Genomic DNA, 21289 nt, shown 5'->3' on the forward strand with positions numbered 1-21289 from the left:
TAAATGTACATGTTTTATGTTTACTGGCAAACTTTTAACTAGCTGCTGTAGATCGTAGCAATAAATTGCTCACCAAACCGTTGGGATTTTCAGGTACAGACACTCCAGATGTTCCTGACCTTAAGCAGCCACGTTGATAAGAAAGGATGTCAGCATTAGTGTAACACTATTCACATTCAAACAGAGAAAAATCAAGTAAGAACATCTACATTTATATTATCTTCTCTCTTAATAATGATAATTATTTTTGGAAGGATAAAAAGTGTTCATTCTAGACATGATGTTTAACATACAGCGAATTCTCATTTATTGAAATGTGATGTTTCCTTTTACTTTCTCTACATCTATATCATCTTTGAATTACTACAGCAAAAATAGTCTCACCCATTACTTTTCCTCCAGTAGATAAATCCCACGATAACTCCAGTTATAAAGATGATCACAACACCGGGCAGATAAACGGAAAAAGATTTGTCTGCTGAAGTGTGGGCCTCGTTTGTGTCTAAATCATTGAAAAGATGCATTTGTCAGTAAAATCATTTACTTTCATTTCCTGGAAATCAAAACACAAATCAAACACAGTTTACGTCTACTGAAACTCTGAGTGAAGTAATGAAACCCCAGTTTTATAACCACAGAGCTTTAAATATTGTCACTGTGCTCTTTTCTTTTGTCTTCTTCTTCTTCTTTTGCATCTTTTCTGAATATTACTATGAACTGAAATTGGTCCAACTGCTTATATACATTCACTGGCCACTTTATGAGGTATACTTGTTCAGGGTGTAACACAAATATTTCAGTGTTCATTTCATTTGTCAATCACATGTCAGCTTCATCTTCCTGGTTAAATAAAGGTTAATAAAATAATAAAATGTCAGCAAATCAATGCTCAAACAGAGCAACATGGCACATGTTACTGGTCCCAGTGCTTCACAAACTGCTGATCTGCTGGGATTTTCCCACACAATCATCTCTGTTCACAGACAATGGTCTGAAAAATAGAAAATATCCAGTGAGCTGTGATTCTCTGGGTAAAAATGCTGTTTACACATCAAACCTTGAGGCAGAGCGGACCACACTGGATATCACTGCTGTCCTCTAACAACAGCAAGCTGAGGCTACAGTTTGCAAGTCTGGACAACAGAAGACTAAAAAAACGATGCCTTGCCCGATGAGTTGATTTCTAACAGTTCAGACTGCTGGTGGTGTAATGCTCTGTGGGGGATTTTCTTTGCAAACTTTGGACCCTGTAGTAACCACTGAGCATCATTTAAACACCACAGCCTGCCTGAAGGTTGTTGCTGACCACATTCATGTCTTTATGCCCAAAAAATACCCATCGTCTGATGGCTGCTTCCAGCAGGATACCACACCATGTCACGGCGCTCAAATCATGTACGGCCTGCGCAGTCACCAGATCTCAATCCAGCAGAGCACCTTTGGGATGTGGTGGAACGGAAAGTTTGCTTCAAGTAAGAGCAGCTGACGAATCTGCAGCAACTGTGTGATGATGTAATTTCAATATGTCTTGAGAATCTTTGAGGAATGTTTTTAGCGCCTTGTTGTGCCACAAAAAATGAAGACATGTTTGATGGCTGAAGGTGGTCCAACTCGGTTCAAAGATGTACCTGATAAATGAGTCAGTGAGAGTATTTAAACTGCTGTCAGTGAAAATAAGAAGAAAAGAAATGAACAAATTACAAGAATAAAAAACACATAAGCAGGTCAATACAATGCTGACACAGTGCTGAATAACTGTGTCAAATAAAGAAACCAAAATGCATTTACCTTCCACAGTGACACTGATATGGACAATATATGTCCCTTCAGTGTTTGTACACTCACAGGTGAAGTTCCCACTATCAGCTGGTGTTAAACTGGTCAGCTCCAGAAAGGCAGTCTGATTTTCTTTTGTTATTGAGAACCTGGGGTCACATTCATGAGTAACGTTCTCTCCGTGTCGATACAGCAGATGACACTCTCCTCCTGTGTCCCTCTGTCTTTTGATCTTACAGATAATCAAAACAATAGTAGTCTGACTTTCCTTGTTGCAAATCCGAGTGACATCGTGTTCTCTCCTGACTGTCTTCACAACAGTCTCTGTAAACAGGGACAGCAAAATACGGTAAATACAAGATTCAGCCTGTGTCAGAGAGGACTTTAGTTTCTATATTTTGTGAATGTTAAACCATCTTTTTAATCCCATAATAATGTGTTTAGTTTAAACTAAAAGCAAGGAGGTTATAAATTTAAAAATATTAATAATGCATAATGAAAATAGTTTCCTTGTATTACCTTCAGCATCATGGGACACAGCTAGTGGTAACAGCAAAATCAAGCAAAGTTTTGATACGTCCATGCTTGTTAACATGTCTATGAGCCACCGACAGTGAAGAGGAAGATGTGCGGAAAGAAACAAGCTGAAGCACAAACATTCCGCCTTAGCCTACTCCCGCCTCGAGGACATTCAGAGACAGCTCAACCAGCCAATAAAGAGACTGCAGCAGAACATACAGACACGCTGGAAGAGCACGTATTACATGACATCAGTCCTATTTTTCCACATATTAATACATTTATGAATTTTGTGCAGGTATAAAGATCGCTTCTTCTCCAACAACACTGCTCCAGAGGCCAAGCTGCACCTGAAGCAGGAGCTTCTAGAGGTGAGGCAGAGGGGAGTCGGGCAGAAGCTGCAGAACCTCCTGCTAAACTGTTCCTCAAGGCCCAGGCTGCCGCTGGCAGCAGGTGCTGCCATTGAGCTCGACACATACCTCGGAGAGGCCCCAAGCCCTCGTGAAGACAGTCCTCTGAAGTACTGGGGTGTCAACAAAATCAGGTTCCCCACTTTGGCTAAAATAGCCTGTAAATAGCTCTCAGCCCCATGTAGCAGTGTGGACAGTGAAAGGCTTTTTAGCTCAGTGTCACACATTATAGATGAAAACAGAAACAGTCTGACTGCTGATGATGCAGAAAAGCTACTTTTCTTAAAAAACCCTGCCACTCACTGTTTCTCTCCATTTAGTGAGTCATCTTAGACTTGATGTTAATACCTACCTCAGCTGCACTGACTGCCACAGTTCTATGTCAGTGGATGTTGTTAGTTTATTCACATATTGTGCACTAAATGGCAAAGATGTTTATTAATGCCCCTTGTGTTGTCCAAAGCGGCAGAGTTTAAAATAAACTGAAAAATACTTGAGTTGCACTGTCACTGTTTAAATTTTTTTTATAATTATTTATTCTGTAATATGTTGCATACAACATGCTTTTATTTTAAATAAATGTTCTTAATTCCAAACCAGTCCCTTGTTTGTTTGTTGTTAAATTATAGGACTAAAGCTGTTACCTGTAAATTTAAATCATGTTTTTATTAAGTACTCGGTATCGGCGAGTACTGAAATGCAAGCACTCGTACTTGTTTCCAAAAAAGTGGTATCGGTGCATCCCTAATCTGAGGTAAACATTTTGCTTTTCATTTGACCCCTGACCTGTCTGCTGTAATGCAGGAGGCAGGTTTATGACCTATACTGCAGCCAGACACCACAGGAAGCCTTCCTCCATGTTTTCTTTACAGTAATTGATTCAGCCAGTTTAAGTCTCCTTTGTTTTTGTGCATTAGATCACTGTGTGGGTTGTGTTGAGTGCTTATGTATTTGTAAGTAGCCATTATGACTTGACTAGTGGTGTTTATCTCTTTTAAGGGTCTAGTATCATCAGTTAATTAGTTTTTACACTTTGCAGGCACTTTGCTGTAAATACAACAACACTGCTGAAAACTCTAATTTAAATAATTACTACTGATGCACCTATCAAATAAACTAACATTTGCACAGGTGTTGAAATGCTGGACTCTTCCTCTCCTAAATCTGTGGCAGAGAAAAAATGCTGCAGGAGTGTTTTTTTACATGATATGTAAGAAAAATAAGAAAAAGAAAGAAACCCTGTGATTTTAATGTGAATGCATTACTGACATCTTATCCAAACACACATTGTGCACACCACTTTATCCCCTATTACAACTGCAGCTTTTATTAGTGCATGTTCACGGGACTTCTGATTCTATAGGGTCTTGACAAAAGTCTCTGCAATCAATTGATTACAATCAAGTGATTCAATTGAAACATGGAAATCAGCATTTCACCATTTTATACTATACATACATGTTTTGCTTTCAAGACTGGACAGGAGTGGCATGTGGGCGGCATTGTAGAGTGTGTTGACAGGAGGAAAACTTACACACTCAGTAAATCACCCCCGTCACTACCTAAACCTCAAAGTCTCTAAACAGGAAGTGCATCTGCATGAAAGCTTCTGTTTTATATGCAGACAGATGACCTTTTGATGTAAAACCTTTCTCTGTATCTAGAGAAACACTTTAACTATATATTCAACTATATAGTTTAACATTTGGTCCGTAACTATCATTTAAAAACAATAAAAAAGGTTTAAAAGAATATACATAGGCGGCTATAAAGACTGCAGGTCAAACATCGTGCAGATACAGAAGGACCTCCTGGGGTCCAAAATGTCGCACTATTACAGAGCAATGCTTACAATAGTCTTGCATGGTTAGCCAGTTAGACAGATGCAAATGTTAAAGTGCTAAAACAGACATGTAAATAAAATACAACATCATGTTAGCAGCTTTTTGGTATTAATGTCTCTTAAAGCTCTCCATGACCTAGCTGCATCTTAACTCTCTGAGCTGCCACAGTCTTATAAACCCACCCGCTGTCTCAGGTCAGCTGATCAGCTGTTCCTGAATGTTCCCAGGACTGAGCGTAAACTTAGAGGACATCGTGCTTTTGCTGCAGCATCTCTGAAACTGTGACACGATCTGCCTTTAGAGATTAGACAGGCTTCTTCTCTGCCTGTTCTTAAATCACTCCTGAAAACTCATCTCTTCACCCTGACCTTTGACACCTTGTAAGATGTTGGTTTTTAGTTTGAGTTTTTTAGTTTATTTTTGCTGTTTTATCTTGTTTTGAAATATAGGGCTGTTTACATTTTTTATGTATTATGTGTTTTATTTTTTTACTGTTATGTTTTATTCTATTGTTCTTAACTCATTTACTGTACAGCACTTTGGTTTTGTCCTGGGTTTTTTAAAGTGCTTTCTCAATAAAGATGGATTGGATTGGACTGGAAGATAAACACTTTAGTTTGCAGTACTGTGGTGAGTTCACAGTAAAGCACTGTGTTGGACTGGCGCACAGTGATTGTGGCGTTCATGGTCAGTGTTAGGTTACCTCAAGTACAGTGGATTCATTTGCATTTAAGCTGATGATGCTTCGATTAAGTCATCAAATTTCACCTTTATATCAGCTCTATAAGCCAATTCTCAGGATACTGTTAGTGTAGGAAATGGAAAGACAACCAAGATATCTGTGAAACGTCTGCTTACATCTTGAATTCAGCTCCGGCGTATGTGGTAAGTTGTTAATGAGTGACTTTAATTTATTCTTTCTTCAGATGTGGCTATACACTCTACTGAGAATAAGCATACTGTCATGATATGAGTGGATCTTCAAAATAGACATCAAAATAGGTCATGGAGAAAATAAGTAGAAAAAGTAAAGATCTTATTAGGAATAATACTGTTTGGATAATTATAACCATCATAAGCAACCGAATCATCTCAACATGTATTTGCTCAAAAATGTATTTATTACCACAAACATGTATTTAATTATCAACACAAGGAAAATCAACAGTTTCTAGAACTCCAACAGGGGCAGGACTTGGAGGTACTGGGATTTCAGGAGGCAGCAGAATGGTACACTGGTCAGTGTCATTATTATTGACCTGTGATGGTGGATGGCCTTGGAGGGAGCTGAGAGGTAACTCAGACCTCTTGTCTTCAGGACACGTAAAGCAAACATACTCCTTCTCAGCAGCTGGAGACTTAGAGACATCCCAACTCATCAGTCTCATGCGTTTGGGCATCAAATGTTCCTCTTCATCATTAACAGAAAAAGCAGTAGAATATCTGCGCTTTCTGCAGAGACCTACCTCTGCAGTGGGTGGAGGTCTCGGAGGCAGAGGAACATCGCTAGGACACATGAAAAATGTCACTTCATCATCCAGGGATGCATGATCATTTTTCAAATCTGGATTAATGATCTTGTCAGTGTACTTTGCATGGAAGCTGGCATCAGCAGGTGGAGGATTTGAAGAAACTGGAACATCAGAACTCATCAGCCTCATGCGTTTGGGCATCAAATGTTCCTCTTCATCATCCACAGAAAAAGCAGTAGAATATCTGCGCTTTCTGCAGAGACCTACCTCTGCAGTGGGTGGAGGTCTCGGAGGCAGAGGAACATCGCTAGGACACATGAAAAATGTCACTTCATCATCCAGGGATGCATGATCATTTTTCAAATCTGGATTAATGATCTTGTCAGTGTACTTTGCATGGAAGCTGGCATCAGCAGGTGGAGGATTTGAAGAAACTGGAACATCAGAACTCATCAGCCTCATGCGTTTGGGCATCAAATGTTCCTCTTCATCCTCCACAGAAAAAGCAGTAGAATATCTGCGCTTTCTGCAGAGACCTACCTCTGCAGTGGGTGGAGGCACTGGGATTTCAGGAGGCAGCAGAATGGTACACTGGTCAGTGTCATTATTATTGACCTGTGATGGTGGATGGCCTTGGAGGGAGCTGAGAGGTAACTCAGACCTCTTGTCTTCAGGACAAGTAAAGCAAACATACTCCTTCTCAGCAGCTGGAGACTTAGAGACATCCCAACTCATCAGCCTCATGCGTTTGGGCATCAAATGTTCCTCTTCATCATTAACAGAAAAAGCAGTAGAATATCTGCGCTTTCTGCAGAGACCTAACTCTGCAGTGGGTGGAGGTCTCGGAGGCAGAGGAACATCAGTAGGACACATGAAAAACATCACGTCATCATCCAGGGATGAACGATCGTTTTTCAAATCTGGATGCATGATCTTGTCTGTGTCCTTCGACTGAAAGCTGGCATCAGCAGGTGTTGGACTTAGGAGCTCACATGCAGGTGCGCTGATAGGTCTGAACATGAAAGCGGGAACTTCATTGTCCAGAGCACAACGGTCTGCACTGGATGAGCGTGGGAGCTTCTCCTTTGCCTGTGGAGGAGGCAGACTTTGACTTTGTGTTGCAGAGGAACATTCAAGTCATCTGACGTTTTGCTCTGTTACATATTATTATTGTTGTTGTTGGATTTTTCTTTAAAAATTCACACGATTTAATGTTTAGAAACAGACACAGTGAAGGGTAACTTACCACAGCTCGAGCCATTTTAGGCGTCTCTCAAGGCAAAGACGCAGGATTTGGTTTCTCTGTGTAAGATTACAGGACAGTTGTCAGTTTCATTTTCAAGTCAGTTGGATAAATTCATATCAAACTTCTCAAACTGTATCATTAAAGCATTGTTTAGGTGGACAAATATGAAAGATATGAAGATAAAAACAGTAACAGCTGGCAATCAAGGGAAAACAACCTTACGAAAAAGGTCTTAATCATTATTGTTTTAAAGTAAATCTTTCAGTCCTTACTTCAGTGATTGTTTGAAGTCTCTGTGCTTGTTGTCAGTCGCAGATTTGTGTAAAATATTTGCAGTTTGTGAATAAAGTTTGCAGGAGCTCCAAAGTTTGTCTGTTCAATACCAAAGTAATGAGGAGACTGAGTGCAGGTTTGGAATCCTCAGTGACAGAAGAATGCAGCAATGTTTGAATTTGAATTTGTTATTGTTTTATTAACAACAACTACCAGGATCATACCATAGCAACACAGTGATGCCCAATCAAATGTCAGGTACAAGGGATAGCCCACATACACATCCAACAGCACAGTAAAGCAATGGGCACCAATGCCACCAGTCAGGCCTTAAAAATACCTGAGTTATATAACAGCACACTGACAGTGTCTCATCCAAAAATATAAAATGTATAAATACAGTTAATATCATTTTCATTTAAATTTTATTTAATTCTCTTCATATAGTGCCAAACAGATGTCTCAAGTCGTCACTGTTACAACATAGATAAACATGAACATGAAATCCATTATTTAATTCTCTTCCATTCACTCCAGTTCAATTCAATAGCTATATAGATGGATAGACAGATACTGTATTATATACTATATTGATTCCAAATGGAGAATTAATGTGTTATATCACCAGGATAATGAATTCAAGTAGTACAATCTCCAATAAACAGACAACACAGTTCAAGTTCAAAGTGCAATATGTGCAGGATCCAGGCTTTATATTGTAAGATGCAAAATGTTTATATATACATAATATTGTTGAAAAAATAAAGAAAGTTAAAAATCAAAATAAGTTTATTGTCACTGTGGCTGATGTGATTGCAATATGAACCCGGAAGCAGACAAGGGAGAGATGGAACTGAATCTTAACAAAAAAACAAACCATTTATTAGGTTGAAAAACACGAACACAAAACAAGGCCCAGCAAACAGGAGCGGAAACTAAAACTAAAACCTATACTGGGAATAACTCGGTATGACTATGACAACTATGACAAGAAAAACATGAACATGAATCCGAGGAGGTGCATGCGAGAAACTCTGATGAAAAAACATGAACATGAACATGGACCTAAACAGAATCAGGAGATAACCTGAAACCCGGAATAACGTGAACGGAGGAAAACGCACCAACACTGCCCAGAGGAAGACAGCGGACTTAAATACACAGAAGAGAATGGAGGGAAGTGGAAACACAGCTGACACAAATGAACCTGACACCACAGGGGAAGCAAAATGAAACACACTGAACATGGAAACACAACCCTTTCATAATAAAAGACGAAACAAGGAGAGACGTGGACGTGTGATGGGCTGAGTTGCCAAATGGCTGGTAGGCTTTTAGCTAGGCTTTAGCTTCAGCCAAGTGGAAGCTAAATTGGCTAGTCATTCATATGTAAATTAGGTTGTTACCTGAGAATTCTGGAGGGGAGTGGGGGTGTGTGAATGATTGCTGATTTCTAACTGCCAACTGCCTCTTTGTTTGCCTGGGGGGGGCTGCTAAAAGCGGTGAACTTCCTTTTGTGTTCGTCTTGATGCATTCTCAATCATCCAGGAAATTAAATCTCCAAAAGTCACCAACTTGGAGTGGTTAGTTTCCTGAGCCACAAGGAAACTTGTGTTTCAGTTTGCCATCTTAGGGAGAAATCAACACACATGGGTGTATTTCCTTTGTTGCTGAGATTTATTGATAAAAACAGTACAAAAAACCAACCATTTGTACACATATTTACAAATAATAATAAAAAGTGAGTGAGTACATTTCAACATTTGCAGCAATCACTCACAATCCTGGCACTGCCATGGTATCTGTAGTCTGCATTTACCACATGTGTATCTGTAGCAGTGAACACATCGCACAGTGGCATGATTGTTCTTGCATTTGTGTTTGACCTGACACATGGCTCTTTTTCCAGGGCTCGGTGTGGAGGGTTGTGTCCGAAGCAACTGTTCTTTTCTTGCCTTCTTCCCAGCTACATGAGAGCGAGCCAGCTCTCTTGCAAGCTCCACCAGGAAGTCCACCCGTCTTTCCTTCGTCCCGGTGCATGCTTGATACAGCACATCCTGCGGGGCTCCATAGGATAATTCTAAAAAATGCTTTAGTTCCTCACATTTTAATGCAACCCACTGAATTAAAGCTGAAACTACATCTGAGTTGTATCATTTCAAATTCATTGTTGTAATTTACAGAACCAAAGTTAGAGAAAGTTGTTTCTGTCCAAAGTCTTATAGACATAACTGTATGATTTTCAGTGATTTCAAGGACAGCTGAAGATAAAAAGTATTCAACAAGGAGAGACCAGGAATTAGTGACGTGCAGAGTTTGAATAAGAAGCTGTAATTAGACTGAATGCAAGACGAGAGCAAAGCCATGGCAACAGCAGGAAGTGGAGCAGGACCTGCGTGTGTCCATGAAGCTCGATGTTTTTGTGCACAGATCACATGCAGTCTGAAATGTTGTGCAGTCCAGACTGTATATTTTGCTGAGTGAAATACAAAAGCTTCCTTCATGGATGGAAAAGAAACTGTTTCAGTGTCAAATGAAACACTTTCTGTTGATTTCAACTCCCAGAACTGAGTTCAGCTGAGCTCCACGGTGCAACAATTAGACTCCACTATGTTTCCTCTGTTTTGTAACAGCAACAGGCTGTTTAGGGCAAGATTTGCTAAAAGGCTCAAATCAGCGCTTACAGACATGGTTCGTTTTTTGGGCCAATTACAAAAGTTCTGCTGTTTTCTAAACACAGGAGATGTGAGTTCAAATCTATAAAACACAAAAATAAGACATGCTTATTTGTATTAAATATCTGGATAATGATCTGTAGATGTTAAAAACATTAATAACACAGTTTGAATGTCCAGAATTGGGTCTTCATCAGGGCCACAAAAATCTTTGAGATTCTGTCTCTGACACACAATCCTGTCGCTGCGCTCGATTTGTAAACACTAACAGCTCTTTGACTCCAGAACCCAGTTTGTGTTGGTGCGAGGCATTAGTGGATCTCTCTCTTAGAGTAGAGTTAGAGTTACTACAGTTTCTTAGGAAACTGAAGAAGGCCCATCTCCCTCCTCCAGATTCCCGTGCAAATGTCAGACAATTCAAAATCCTGTTTGACTTTATAAAGGAGACACAAATGTGCAACAATCTTGACAGAGTGCCACAGTGTCACAGACAGTTGCACTGCCTTTGATGAGAAACACTGAGTGATAGTAAAACTAAACAATCACTGCAACACACTGATACAGGAGAAGTTGTGATTGTTCTTTTCATTTGTCCTGTTGTGTAGTTTGGCTGTAGTGTGCCCCCCACCCACCCCCCTTTCAAGAAGCCAGCTGTATGATCGTCCACATTAAGAGAAGGAGTTAAAAGTGGGAGTCAAAACCTCCAACTTAAAGTGGAACATTAATGTCACACAAATGCAGACAGACTCAGTGCCATTTTTATATTGTTAGATTCAGAGATTTTATTGAAGTTCTCAGTTATATTAGGGACATACAGAATGCTTTCTAATGGAATAAGAGGAGAGAGTGAAGCAACTGTGCCACCCTAAGGACCATGGAGTGGGATTAATGATGAGTTGTGCTCATTTGATACCAACTAATGTGTGTTGGGTGCATTGTGGGCGCCGCCCAGGAGCGAACCAAATCCCAAGACTGGCAATTGGGACATTGAATGTCACCTCTCTGGTGGGGAAGGAGGCTGAGTTAGTGCGTGAGGTTGAGAGGAACCGGTTAGATATAGTCAGGCTCACCTCAACACACGGCTTGGGCTCTGGAACCAGCCTCCTGGAGAGGGGCTGGACTCTGTCTCAGTCTGGAGTTGCCCCTGGTGAGAGGCCTGGGGTGGGTATCCTGGTGTCCCTTCAGCTTGCTGCCTGTATGTTGGGGTTCCTCCCAGTGGATGAGAGGGTTTGTTATCTGTGCCTCCGGGTTGGGGTTCAGAGTACCCAGCCTTCTTGGAGTCCCTAGTTGGGACACTGGAGGGTCCTACTGGGAGACTTAAATGCTCATGTGGGCAACAACAGTGAAACCTGGAGGGGCGTGATTGGGAGGAATGGACCCCAGGACCTGAACCCGAGTGGTGTTTTGTTATTGAACTTCTGTGCAAACCACAGCTTGGCCATAACGAACACCATGTTCGAACATAAGAGTGTCCATAAGTGCACGTGGCACCAGGACACTCTAGGCCACAGGTTGGTGATTTGTTGAGTCTTCTCAGTTTGTGCTAAATCATTGAGTTGATTCTCAGTACTGTTCATTACAGTTCCTGACCTGTTCTTTCCTGTACCTAGATTTCCTGACCCTGTGTGGATTGCCTGTTGCTGGATTGGCATGAGAGTGTAACGGTGTGAGGGTGAGTGGCTGAAGAGGAGTGAGCGTGCGAGCCTGGAAGAGGTGAGTGTAACACAGACGATGCGACGAGGAGCACAGGCAGACAGGAGGGGACACAGCTGGAACTAATGGGCATAACGAGACACAAACCTACAAAGTAAAACAGGAAACTCACAGGCTGTTTCACAATACCAACTTGGGGACACGAACAGAACAGAAAGACACAGGTAGGGACAATAGAAACACTAAACACACAACTCAAACCCTAAGAACAAATACAAAACAGCAGAAACTGGAAAATAATATGGTATAATAATAATATGGTACATGGCACAGTTGCTGTTAGTGTCAAAAACTAAAATACAGGATCAAAACACATTAGATAGACATTTTTAATTGAAGGCCAATTCATGCATATGTTAAACTGTGTACTTAAAAATTTCTATCGATTAGACCACAGCATAAAGTGCCATTGTGCACTATAATAATACTACTAACAGAATAATACATTTCAATCTACACACGCACACATATACATTCAAATACATATATATACACACACACACATTTTCTCTCTTATTCACCCCCAAACCAACCTGATGCTTGTAGTATCTCCACAGCCATCAATTTTCTTTACTCTGCCATTTTCTCTTTTGATGTTTTTAATTTCACGACGGGAAAATCTGGAAATACTTTCATCACTGCCCGTGACATCTACCGAGAAATACTCAAAATTTTAATTGTGAAAAAAAAAAACACAATTCTGCTCAATATAAAATTTCTGATGTTTATAATCTTGCATAAACAGTATGAAAAACAAAGAGCAATAAATAGATTTAAGTCTTTATGAACACCAGGTAACTTCTAACACTCAGTTGTTGAAATGGACATCGTGGATGAATAACTATGTGATATACCTTGTAAACATAGAGAACAAAATGGACAGGGTTAAAAATAACACTCCACTCTACAGTAAGGGCCAGAGCCATGTATATTCTTTTAAGCTGATGAATAACTGAAATAGGGAACATCTCTAGTTACTAGTTATTAGATATAGTCTGCTTCCAATGTGTGGGCAGCTGACTTCTTTTAACATCTGTTGGGCAATACTCAGTACATTCTATAAAAATGTTGTGGAGAGTCGCAACCTGTGTTATGCTAGTGCCACAGAGACTCAATAAAGTGAGTCCACAGGGTGGCCCTACAGTCTCGTAAGGTGCTGTCAGAGATGTGGATGTTTTCCAAGTTAACCACAATGCTGGACAATACATACCACCTGCATCATGATGTGCTAGCCATTCACCAGAGCGTGCTCAGTGAGAGAATGAGATTACTGATAATGCACCATTATGACACAGGAAATAATTCCCTACGGTGACTTGCTCTCTTTAAAGTATAAGTACTATCTGCAATCGCTGTGCAGCCTTAATATTTGCAAATCCTAAAAAGAGTATGTCACAAAATCTGCATGACTTAGGGCACCAAAGTATTAACCATATACTTAATTTGTGCAGTATACTGTGAAATTTAGAATTAAGATGTATTCATATCTATTACAGCTACTGTTATGGATGTGGATATTCTTCTGACCATGGCATGATGGCATGGCAAACAAGTAAGAAATTATATACAAATGTATATTATCATCACTTACCATCACCACTAATACTCCACAGCTGAAGCCATCCTTCTGCACTGGATGGGTCAAGACACCTCCCTTCCATTTAATGTCGACCCATTCTGTTTTTGCGTGGCGGGTTCTCCTCATTTTTAAGTAATCACTGCACATTATTACAAAGCAGAATACAATTTGGTATATGTCATATTTCCTAATTTAAAAAAAAAAGATATTTTACAGAATTAAAGAGAATTTTATTTATTTTTTATTTATTTATTTTTTGGCCTGTCTCGTTTGGCTCTTTTGCCATCAGAATTATTGTCTTAATAATTTGTTCACCTGATAATTTTTATAATAACCGTACTGATTTATTTTGCAAATGAGACCTGGCCAAGAGGATGCCAACAGAGAAACACGCATTGTGGGGCCAGGTACAAAAAGCTTCTACAAAAATGCAGTTGTAGTAAACTAACTTGTAAAGCCTATTTGCATATAACAAAATGTGTTGAAGCCTAAGTACCTGAATTTACGTGCAGCGAGTTTAGAGTCTTCCTCCTCTGATGAACTTGGGGCAGGATCAAGGAGATAAACAGTGTGATTCACTGCATTGATGAACTGTAGCAAAGATAAATCATTAAAACAATATTAATATATCGTCATTAAAAAAATACACAGGCTTTAAAGTTATAATCTTGTTGCTTACCAGAAACTTCCAGTGTACATTTTTAATGTTAACAAACGTGACAATGGCCTGCTACTGATCGAAGTTTACCTGTCAGAAAACATTTATGTATTTCTTACAGTTTGTGGAATTCTATTAGCATTCAATCAGTAATTCTTTCTAAATGTATTTGAACATAATTCTATGGACATTGGACAGTCATCTTACGTTCCGCAAGCTTTGGCGAGAAAGCTGTGTCCGATCACCAAAGAAAATCAAGCCCGCTGTGTAATGGTTCATAATGTAGATCCCCTTTTGCTCCTTTTTTGCCAGACAATGAAAAAGCCCTTCAATTACCTACGTAAAGAATTTTCATAAACACAAAGCTATGTAATTTATATAATTTAAATTGTGTTAATGATAAATAATTACATGATAATGTCCTTTTAATTGAATTACATTACACAGTCGAATTATTGTGGTTATGAGTGCTTAAATTAATCATTGATATACCTCGCCTGTTAGCCACAGGTGTGGTCGAAGGGTTCGCAAATCACTGTGGCGGATAATTATGGACGTACCATGGTTTGTTGAGGGAAGCACAGAAACCACAACCTCTGTGTCTCTTTTCTTCCACAAAGACAGGACCTCCTCATTAAAGAAAAACACACTTAACATACGATCTTACCAGCTATTGGACATGATTTTGTTATTTCTAACAAAGGTTTATGGACTGTTATTAACAATATGTCTTTGGAAAATTCATTCAAAATGTATCACTCCAAGTCTTGAATGGTAAATGAACTGGTTCTTATAAAGCGCTTTTCTACTCTTCTGAGCACTCAAAGCGATTTACACAACTTGTGCATTCACCCAAGCAGATTTTTCTAAGTGTGTTCTAAGTAACATTCACACACAATCGATGGATGCACTGGAGAGCAATTTATGGTTAGTATCTTGGATTTTTGGTATGCAGACTAGGAGAAGCCAGTAATCAAACCAGCAACCTTCAAATCAGTAGATGACCTGCTCTACCACCTGAGCTACAGCCACCCTTGAGCACTGGTAACTATATAAACTCAAAGCTGTAATGGCAACACTTGCAAAGTTAATTTTCCCATACTCTAACTATGTTCCCGAATGCTTTTTCCCATTCAGTTTCTACTGAGGAAAAAATATTTAGTTATTTAGTTATTCCCAAAATTTACCATGTAATCACTGCATTCATTTTGAATTTTGGTGCCTCCCACTTAACACTAGGAGTCCCAGGCTTCTACCGTTCTACCTTTAAAAGCCGGAGCGCAGTCAAATGCTGGAAGTGGAAGATATGTATATTAGGTTGTTACCTAGGAATTCTGGAGGGAGGGGAGTGGGGGTGTGTCAGTTAAGGTTACAACTAGTCAACCAAAATCCTGGATATTCACATCGAATGAGTTGAACATGAATATCAACATGTAAATAAATAAGATTTGCCCTTCATACACGTGTCCATGACTGATTACTGTGTCATGGAAAGGATCTTCTATGGAAAAAGAAGGCATTACTATTACTTTGATGAATCCTTTATGTTAGCAGTTGTCAATCCTACCTGGAATTCTGGAGTTTCCAAGGTAACATCCTCAACTCTACCAGTCTGCACAGGGGAACTCGGGGCCGTAGAGGAAGCAACCTATATAAATATCGTGTACAAGAAATACAAAAAATGTTATGCAAAATATTGGTCTTTATATATGAACGATAAATTTGCGCAACATTTTATACCGTCTTTGAAGATCTCCTGAAAGGAAATGGCTTGCGGAGTACTGTTACATATCTCCTCTTCTTTTTTTGGCGACGTTCCTTCCATTTTTCTTCGTCCACTCTAAATTTCTGAACCAAAAATATGAGTCATTGAACATTGTTTAGGAATTACAAGTGAAATGCTGTGACAACATTTTCCTTAATTTACAATAAACCAAAACACACAAAAATGTCCAGTAAGACACACAGGTGCAACCAAGCTATAACATCACAACGTGGGGCACCTCAATATGCCACCACATCAAGAAGACTTTTTTTTAATGTTCCATTTTGAAACGGCAAAGCATTGATGGACATCAGCCAGTCATTTTGCAAACCTTTCTTTGAAGCATTCTTTTTGAGTCTTCGTACTCCTTCAGCAGCGCTGTGTGACTGATTTGATACTGGACAACAAAGTCATCCAGCCTGGTGAGCCTTCCCGAATGTAGACGGATATGTTTCAGATCCCACTGGCTCTTCTCCATTATCCCCTGCGTTTTATTATTCTCAGTAATATTCTGAAAAATCAAATTAAGAAATCATTAAATGTGATTTTTTTTTAAAGATACACATTGTTGTTGTGTGCAATGTTGTATGATCTGCAATACAGATGACTCCTCTGGACCCGCCGTTTCTCAATCACACCACACAAATATGTATATATACTAAAAATCATGTGTCTTACTTGTCTCTTGATCTTTCTTAAGGCATTGTATTTGTTGTGGTACTGCTCATACATTTTCCCAGTGCCATGTCTTCCAAGGTCACCTTTGGATTTTGAAGATTAGAATAATATTGATGTGTGTAATTTCATTTTATAAACTAATTACTTGTCTACTTTAAAATGGCTTACCTAACATTATTGCAGACCATAATCCAGAAAAAGGAAGAAGATATTTGCTGATGTGCTCCATGAGCCCCTTGCTGTAGTAAGGGTTTGCCTCACCATCCATCTCCAATGATGTGTTGGAAATGAGCTTCTTAAAATGTCTCCCAAAGAGGTTGTTTCCCTTGACTCCCTAGCCAACAGACAAAACAGAATAATTATGTGATTTGAACATTGTGTGCACTCATCTTTCATATCTATAATCTAAAAACCCAACATTATGTTGTATAAAACATTTAAAATTACTTGTGACTTGTGATTATTATGCTATTCCAAAGTATTTAAAAAGATATATAAGAGGCAAAAGTTTAGCCTTTAGTTTTAATAAAAATTGACTTCAGTTTACCTTCAGGTCCTCATCAGCTTTTGAGTTTCTGTCATTGCCATCAACATCAACATTGGCTTTCTGCATCAACAACTGAAGGTTGTGAAAATGTTTTTCGACATTCTCACCACTACACGGACTCCCAAAAACAACTGCAGCACTTTGAACCATGTCAGTGAGGTTTTTTAAGGAAGTTGCAGTAGTGAAGACTCCAAAAGTGTGCGTTGCAAGATGGTAGTTCTTTGGTGCACTGCAGTTAAAGAAAAAATTGTCTTTAAGTGTTTCCAAAACAGTAATAATGTTTTCCCAAATTGAAAAATGAAATGCCATGTCACATGTCACAATAAAAAACAAACAAGTGAATACCGTATTAAAAGGACTACACTTACCGGTACTACTTTTTACAGATCTCCTTGGCATTCTTCATAACATGACTAAGGCATCTGTGAAGAATTGGAACCTCGAAGTCTTCCTTGTTTCCTTTCCCCGAAGCGATGTTATAATAATGATTTATTGTGTCAGAGAGATTTTTTTTGCAAAAGCTAAACAGATAGCTTGCATTAGGACCATAGATCCATCACACATAAGCATTAAAGGTGAACGCATGGCTTTGCGCCCAAAGGCCCTTGCAACATCAGTCAGAAATGCTTCCAAAAAATATGTAACTGAGGCAGTGGTATGGTCACATGTTAAATATGTAGCCACTGGTAGGGGAGAGGATGTTTTCCGTGGATTTCTTACTACAAGTTCGTAAACATAGAAAGGAGGCGAACCCTTTCTTTTTTTCATGATACTTCCTGTAGCATCCAAATAAAGTATGTCCTCCCGACAGCGGCTCTGGAAAATCTCAATGCTCCTGGAAGACCATAAAAAAACACCTTTTGGATGTAACATCACTTTCTGCAATACATCCTCTGGGTTGTTCTTCTTGTTTGCCACCATTAACTGGAGACTCATAATTTCATTATGATGAAGACGACTTTTCTTTCGGATTTCCAAGGCTATGTTTCTCAACACTTGAGGAGTTGGAACTTCATCTCTACAGCCCGATTGCACAACATCATCATCCATTTTGCTCATTGTTTCCAGATACATGGCTCTAGGTAATTGCTTTTCCAAATCATGGCCAATTTTATCTCTCTTATGAGCTCTTACAGGTCTTCTTCTTAGTTCATAGTGGTTGTGCACACACTCGAGACCTTGAAAATTGACTTTTGCCTTTAGATCGTCTTCATTATCTACAGTGACAGTGACAGTGACTGGACAATCCTCAAAACTGCAGTAACCCAGACACCAGAAGAAAGGGCCCTTTCTTACTGAGTCCAAAGCCTTGACTCTGTGCCTTTTGAAGGCAAAGGAACAATATGGAAACACTGTCCGTATTCCGTCTGAAATCAGATTTGTCCACTGTAGTCCCTTGTATCCTCTTTGGGATCTCTTATTTTTTATATTAGTCCATTCTTTCCTTTTCAGGAAAAAAAAATTTGTTGCAAGTGGGACCCTGATTCTTATGAATCCATCATCAGATGAGTTGCTGTTAGGCTAAAAAAGAGGAAAAATTTATTTTGTGAGAAAACATTTTGTCCATGTTACATAACTACCGTAATATCAGTAAATATACCTGAAATACTTGTGTATTTTAAGTATATTAACAACCAGTGTTTCTAATGTCAGAATATATAGCAAAAATTCATGTTGAGAAGTGTCATGAAATATAAATTTCATTCTATGTTACAACATTTGATAAAATTCTTTATTTAATTGTATATTGTGTTTTTAAAAATATTTTTTATGTAATATAAAGTGGTCATTTAAACAATGATCCTAGCGCCAATCATAACTTATGTGAAAGCATTTTTAATGACTGACCTGCTCAGGAGACAGCTGTCCATCCTCCTGCAAGGAGATGTCCGGTGACAGAGAAGCGGCAGCTGATAGTTCTTCTGGTTGCTATTACATGAGTTGAGAGGTGTAACTTTAGTGTAATTACATGGAAGTGTTAAGGAGAAATTATGATAGTACAGACAGACTGACCTGCGCAGGAGACAGCTGTCCATCTTCCTGCAAGGAGATGTCCGGTGACAGAGAAGCGGCAGCTGATAGTTCTTCCTGTTGAAAATGACATTACCCGTAACAATATTAATTTTAGGGATAATTTCAACAGTAACACATTGACTAAAATTTGGTATACCAACATATTTGATATCAAACACATAGAATTTTATTTATGGAACCTGCTCTGGTGGCTTTTGTCCATTATCTGAATCCCCTTTGACTGGTATAGACAAGTTCTGTAGAGAACAGGCATACATTTTTAATAAATTTGATTTTAACTAAATAATTTAATACAATATATTTTTTTTAAAAATAAGTGAAAAGAACTAACCTGACGAAATGCATCACAAATTCTGTAGCGGTTATTTTGATTATTCTGAATACCAAGTGTCAGGCAAACTTGACCCCAGGGGCCTTCTTTATGAAGTGCATGGTCCTCCAGTTGGATGCCATGTTTTTTCAGCTGTTCCACAGTTTCAATAATTTTATTGATTGTAATCGTTTTATTTTTGTTCTAAAACAGAAGATATAGCATTTTCAGTTTTATTTTTCATGGAAAATGTATATGAAAGAAAAGAAGAAAAAAATACATACCCCAAATAAGCAGAAGCGGTAGACTCTAAGTGTAAAAAAGAAATCATTACATTGTCATTTATATCATTGAAATCATAACATTTTATAAAGAATATGTATAATATTCTCAATGAATTGAGAACAATTTTAAATCGGTGCCACTAATTACAAAACTATCAACTTTGTTTCTATTCAAGTACTAACATGTTTTTGTGAAATGCAATGCCCCTGAAGAAAATGTGCAGCACTTGATGTTAAAAAGCCATTGCCTGTTAGCAACAGATGTGCCTGTTATAGAACACGTGTTAATTAATTTCTGCCGTATGCTACAACTTTGCCTGAGTCCTGTGCGCAAATCTTTTTTTGTTTTTGCTCATAGCGAAGCCTGTTATCGAAAAAATATGGTGAAATAAATGTAATTTTAAGTGTTACACATAAGAAAAAAGACATTTTTACAATCAGAAATAAACTAGCTAATATCTTAGGCTAGGCTACAAGTAGGGATGGGTATCGTTTAGGTTTTATCCGATACCGGTGCCAAATCGGTACTTTTGAAACGGTGCCGGTGCTCAAACCGGTGCTTAAAGAATGGAGAACATAAAATTGGTCCAAAAACCACTCATGTTCAGCTGGTTTTTTGTAAAAAGATAACAATGTTAGCCTTTTCTACAGCTATGGGGCATATATGGTATCACTCTTGGCTGGAAGCAGTGCTTAAACAATGGAAAAAACACAAACTTTGTCCAAAAACCTCTCATGTTTAGCTGTTTTCCACTTTTTCTTTGGTCATTTTAGCCTTTTTGGCCAGGGTGAAGGGAGTATCTGCCATCAAACAAGAAGACAGCCGCATGTAGCTATGATGATGTTTGCTAGTTCACCTTACGTGCATTAATGTAATAACGTGGTTAGCCTACTCAAAGTAAATTACACACGAACAACATTAAGCTACTCACGCAGAGAAGAACGGCTGCTGCTGCATCATCATCCTCATCATTTCTGCTACACTGGCAGGGCTAGGGGCCAGGACTCTACTCTTCAGGTTTTTGGGGATGTTGCTAAATCCGGGTCCGATAACAGGCACCACACCCGCAGTAGATGCGCTCGGTGTGAGGTCTCGCAGCAAGCTATCAAATACGGCGCATTTCTCGGCTTTTAAAAAAAACGCTATGCGTCGCCAGCTGTTTCATCAGATTCGAGGTGTTACCTCCTTTGACAGTATCACAGTATCAGCTTAAAGCACTTGTTGCAGGCTGCTGAGTTTGCATATTTTGCTGTGAAGTACAGCCAGACTTTGACAGCTTCGTCTTGGGCATTTTTAATCTGTAGCTCTGCTCTAAAAGAACGTACGTACCTGGACCCGCCTACTATCCTCAGAAACATAAAATGATTGGCTAGAAGTGTATCACAGCTCAGGAAAAAAAAGCACCGAAATAAAGCACTGAAATGTGCGCTGCTTTTCGATCTGGTTACTACCGTTTATGACACCGGTACCCATCCCTAGCTACAAGACTTGATTACTCAATTACA

The 21289-nt window shown here is 39.0% G+C and overlaps 2 pseudogenes; both read right to left on the bottom strand.

The window, feature by feature from the left end:
• Positions 1-12498: 12498 nt before the first annotated feature.
• LOC146548134 (uncharacterized) lies at positions 12499-16408 on the bottom strand (annotated as a pseudogene).
• Positions 16409-16430: 22 nt separating this feature from the next.
• Positions 16431-18235, bottom strand: LOC146548135 (uncharacterized; annotated as a pseudogene).
• Between the last annotated feature and the right edge of the window lie 3054 nt (positions 18236-21289).

The sequence above is a fragment of the Mchenga conophoros genome, linkage group LG23 (genome assembly GCF_057382185.1).
Source record: "Mchenga conophoros isolate Kocher_MC1m ecotype Shallow Benthic linkage group LG23, M_conophoros_male_GT1.1, whole genome shotgun sequence".
Taxonomy (NCBI): domain Eukaryota; kingdom Metazoa; phylum Chordata; class Actinopteri; order Cichliformes; family Cichlidae; genus Mchenga; species Mchenga conophoros.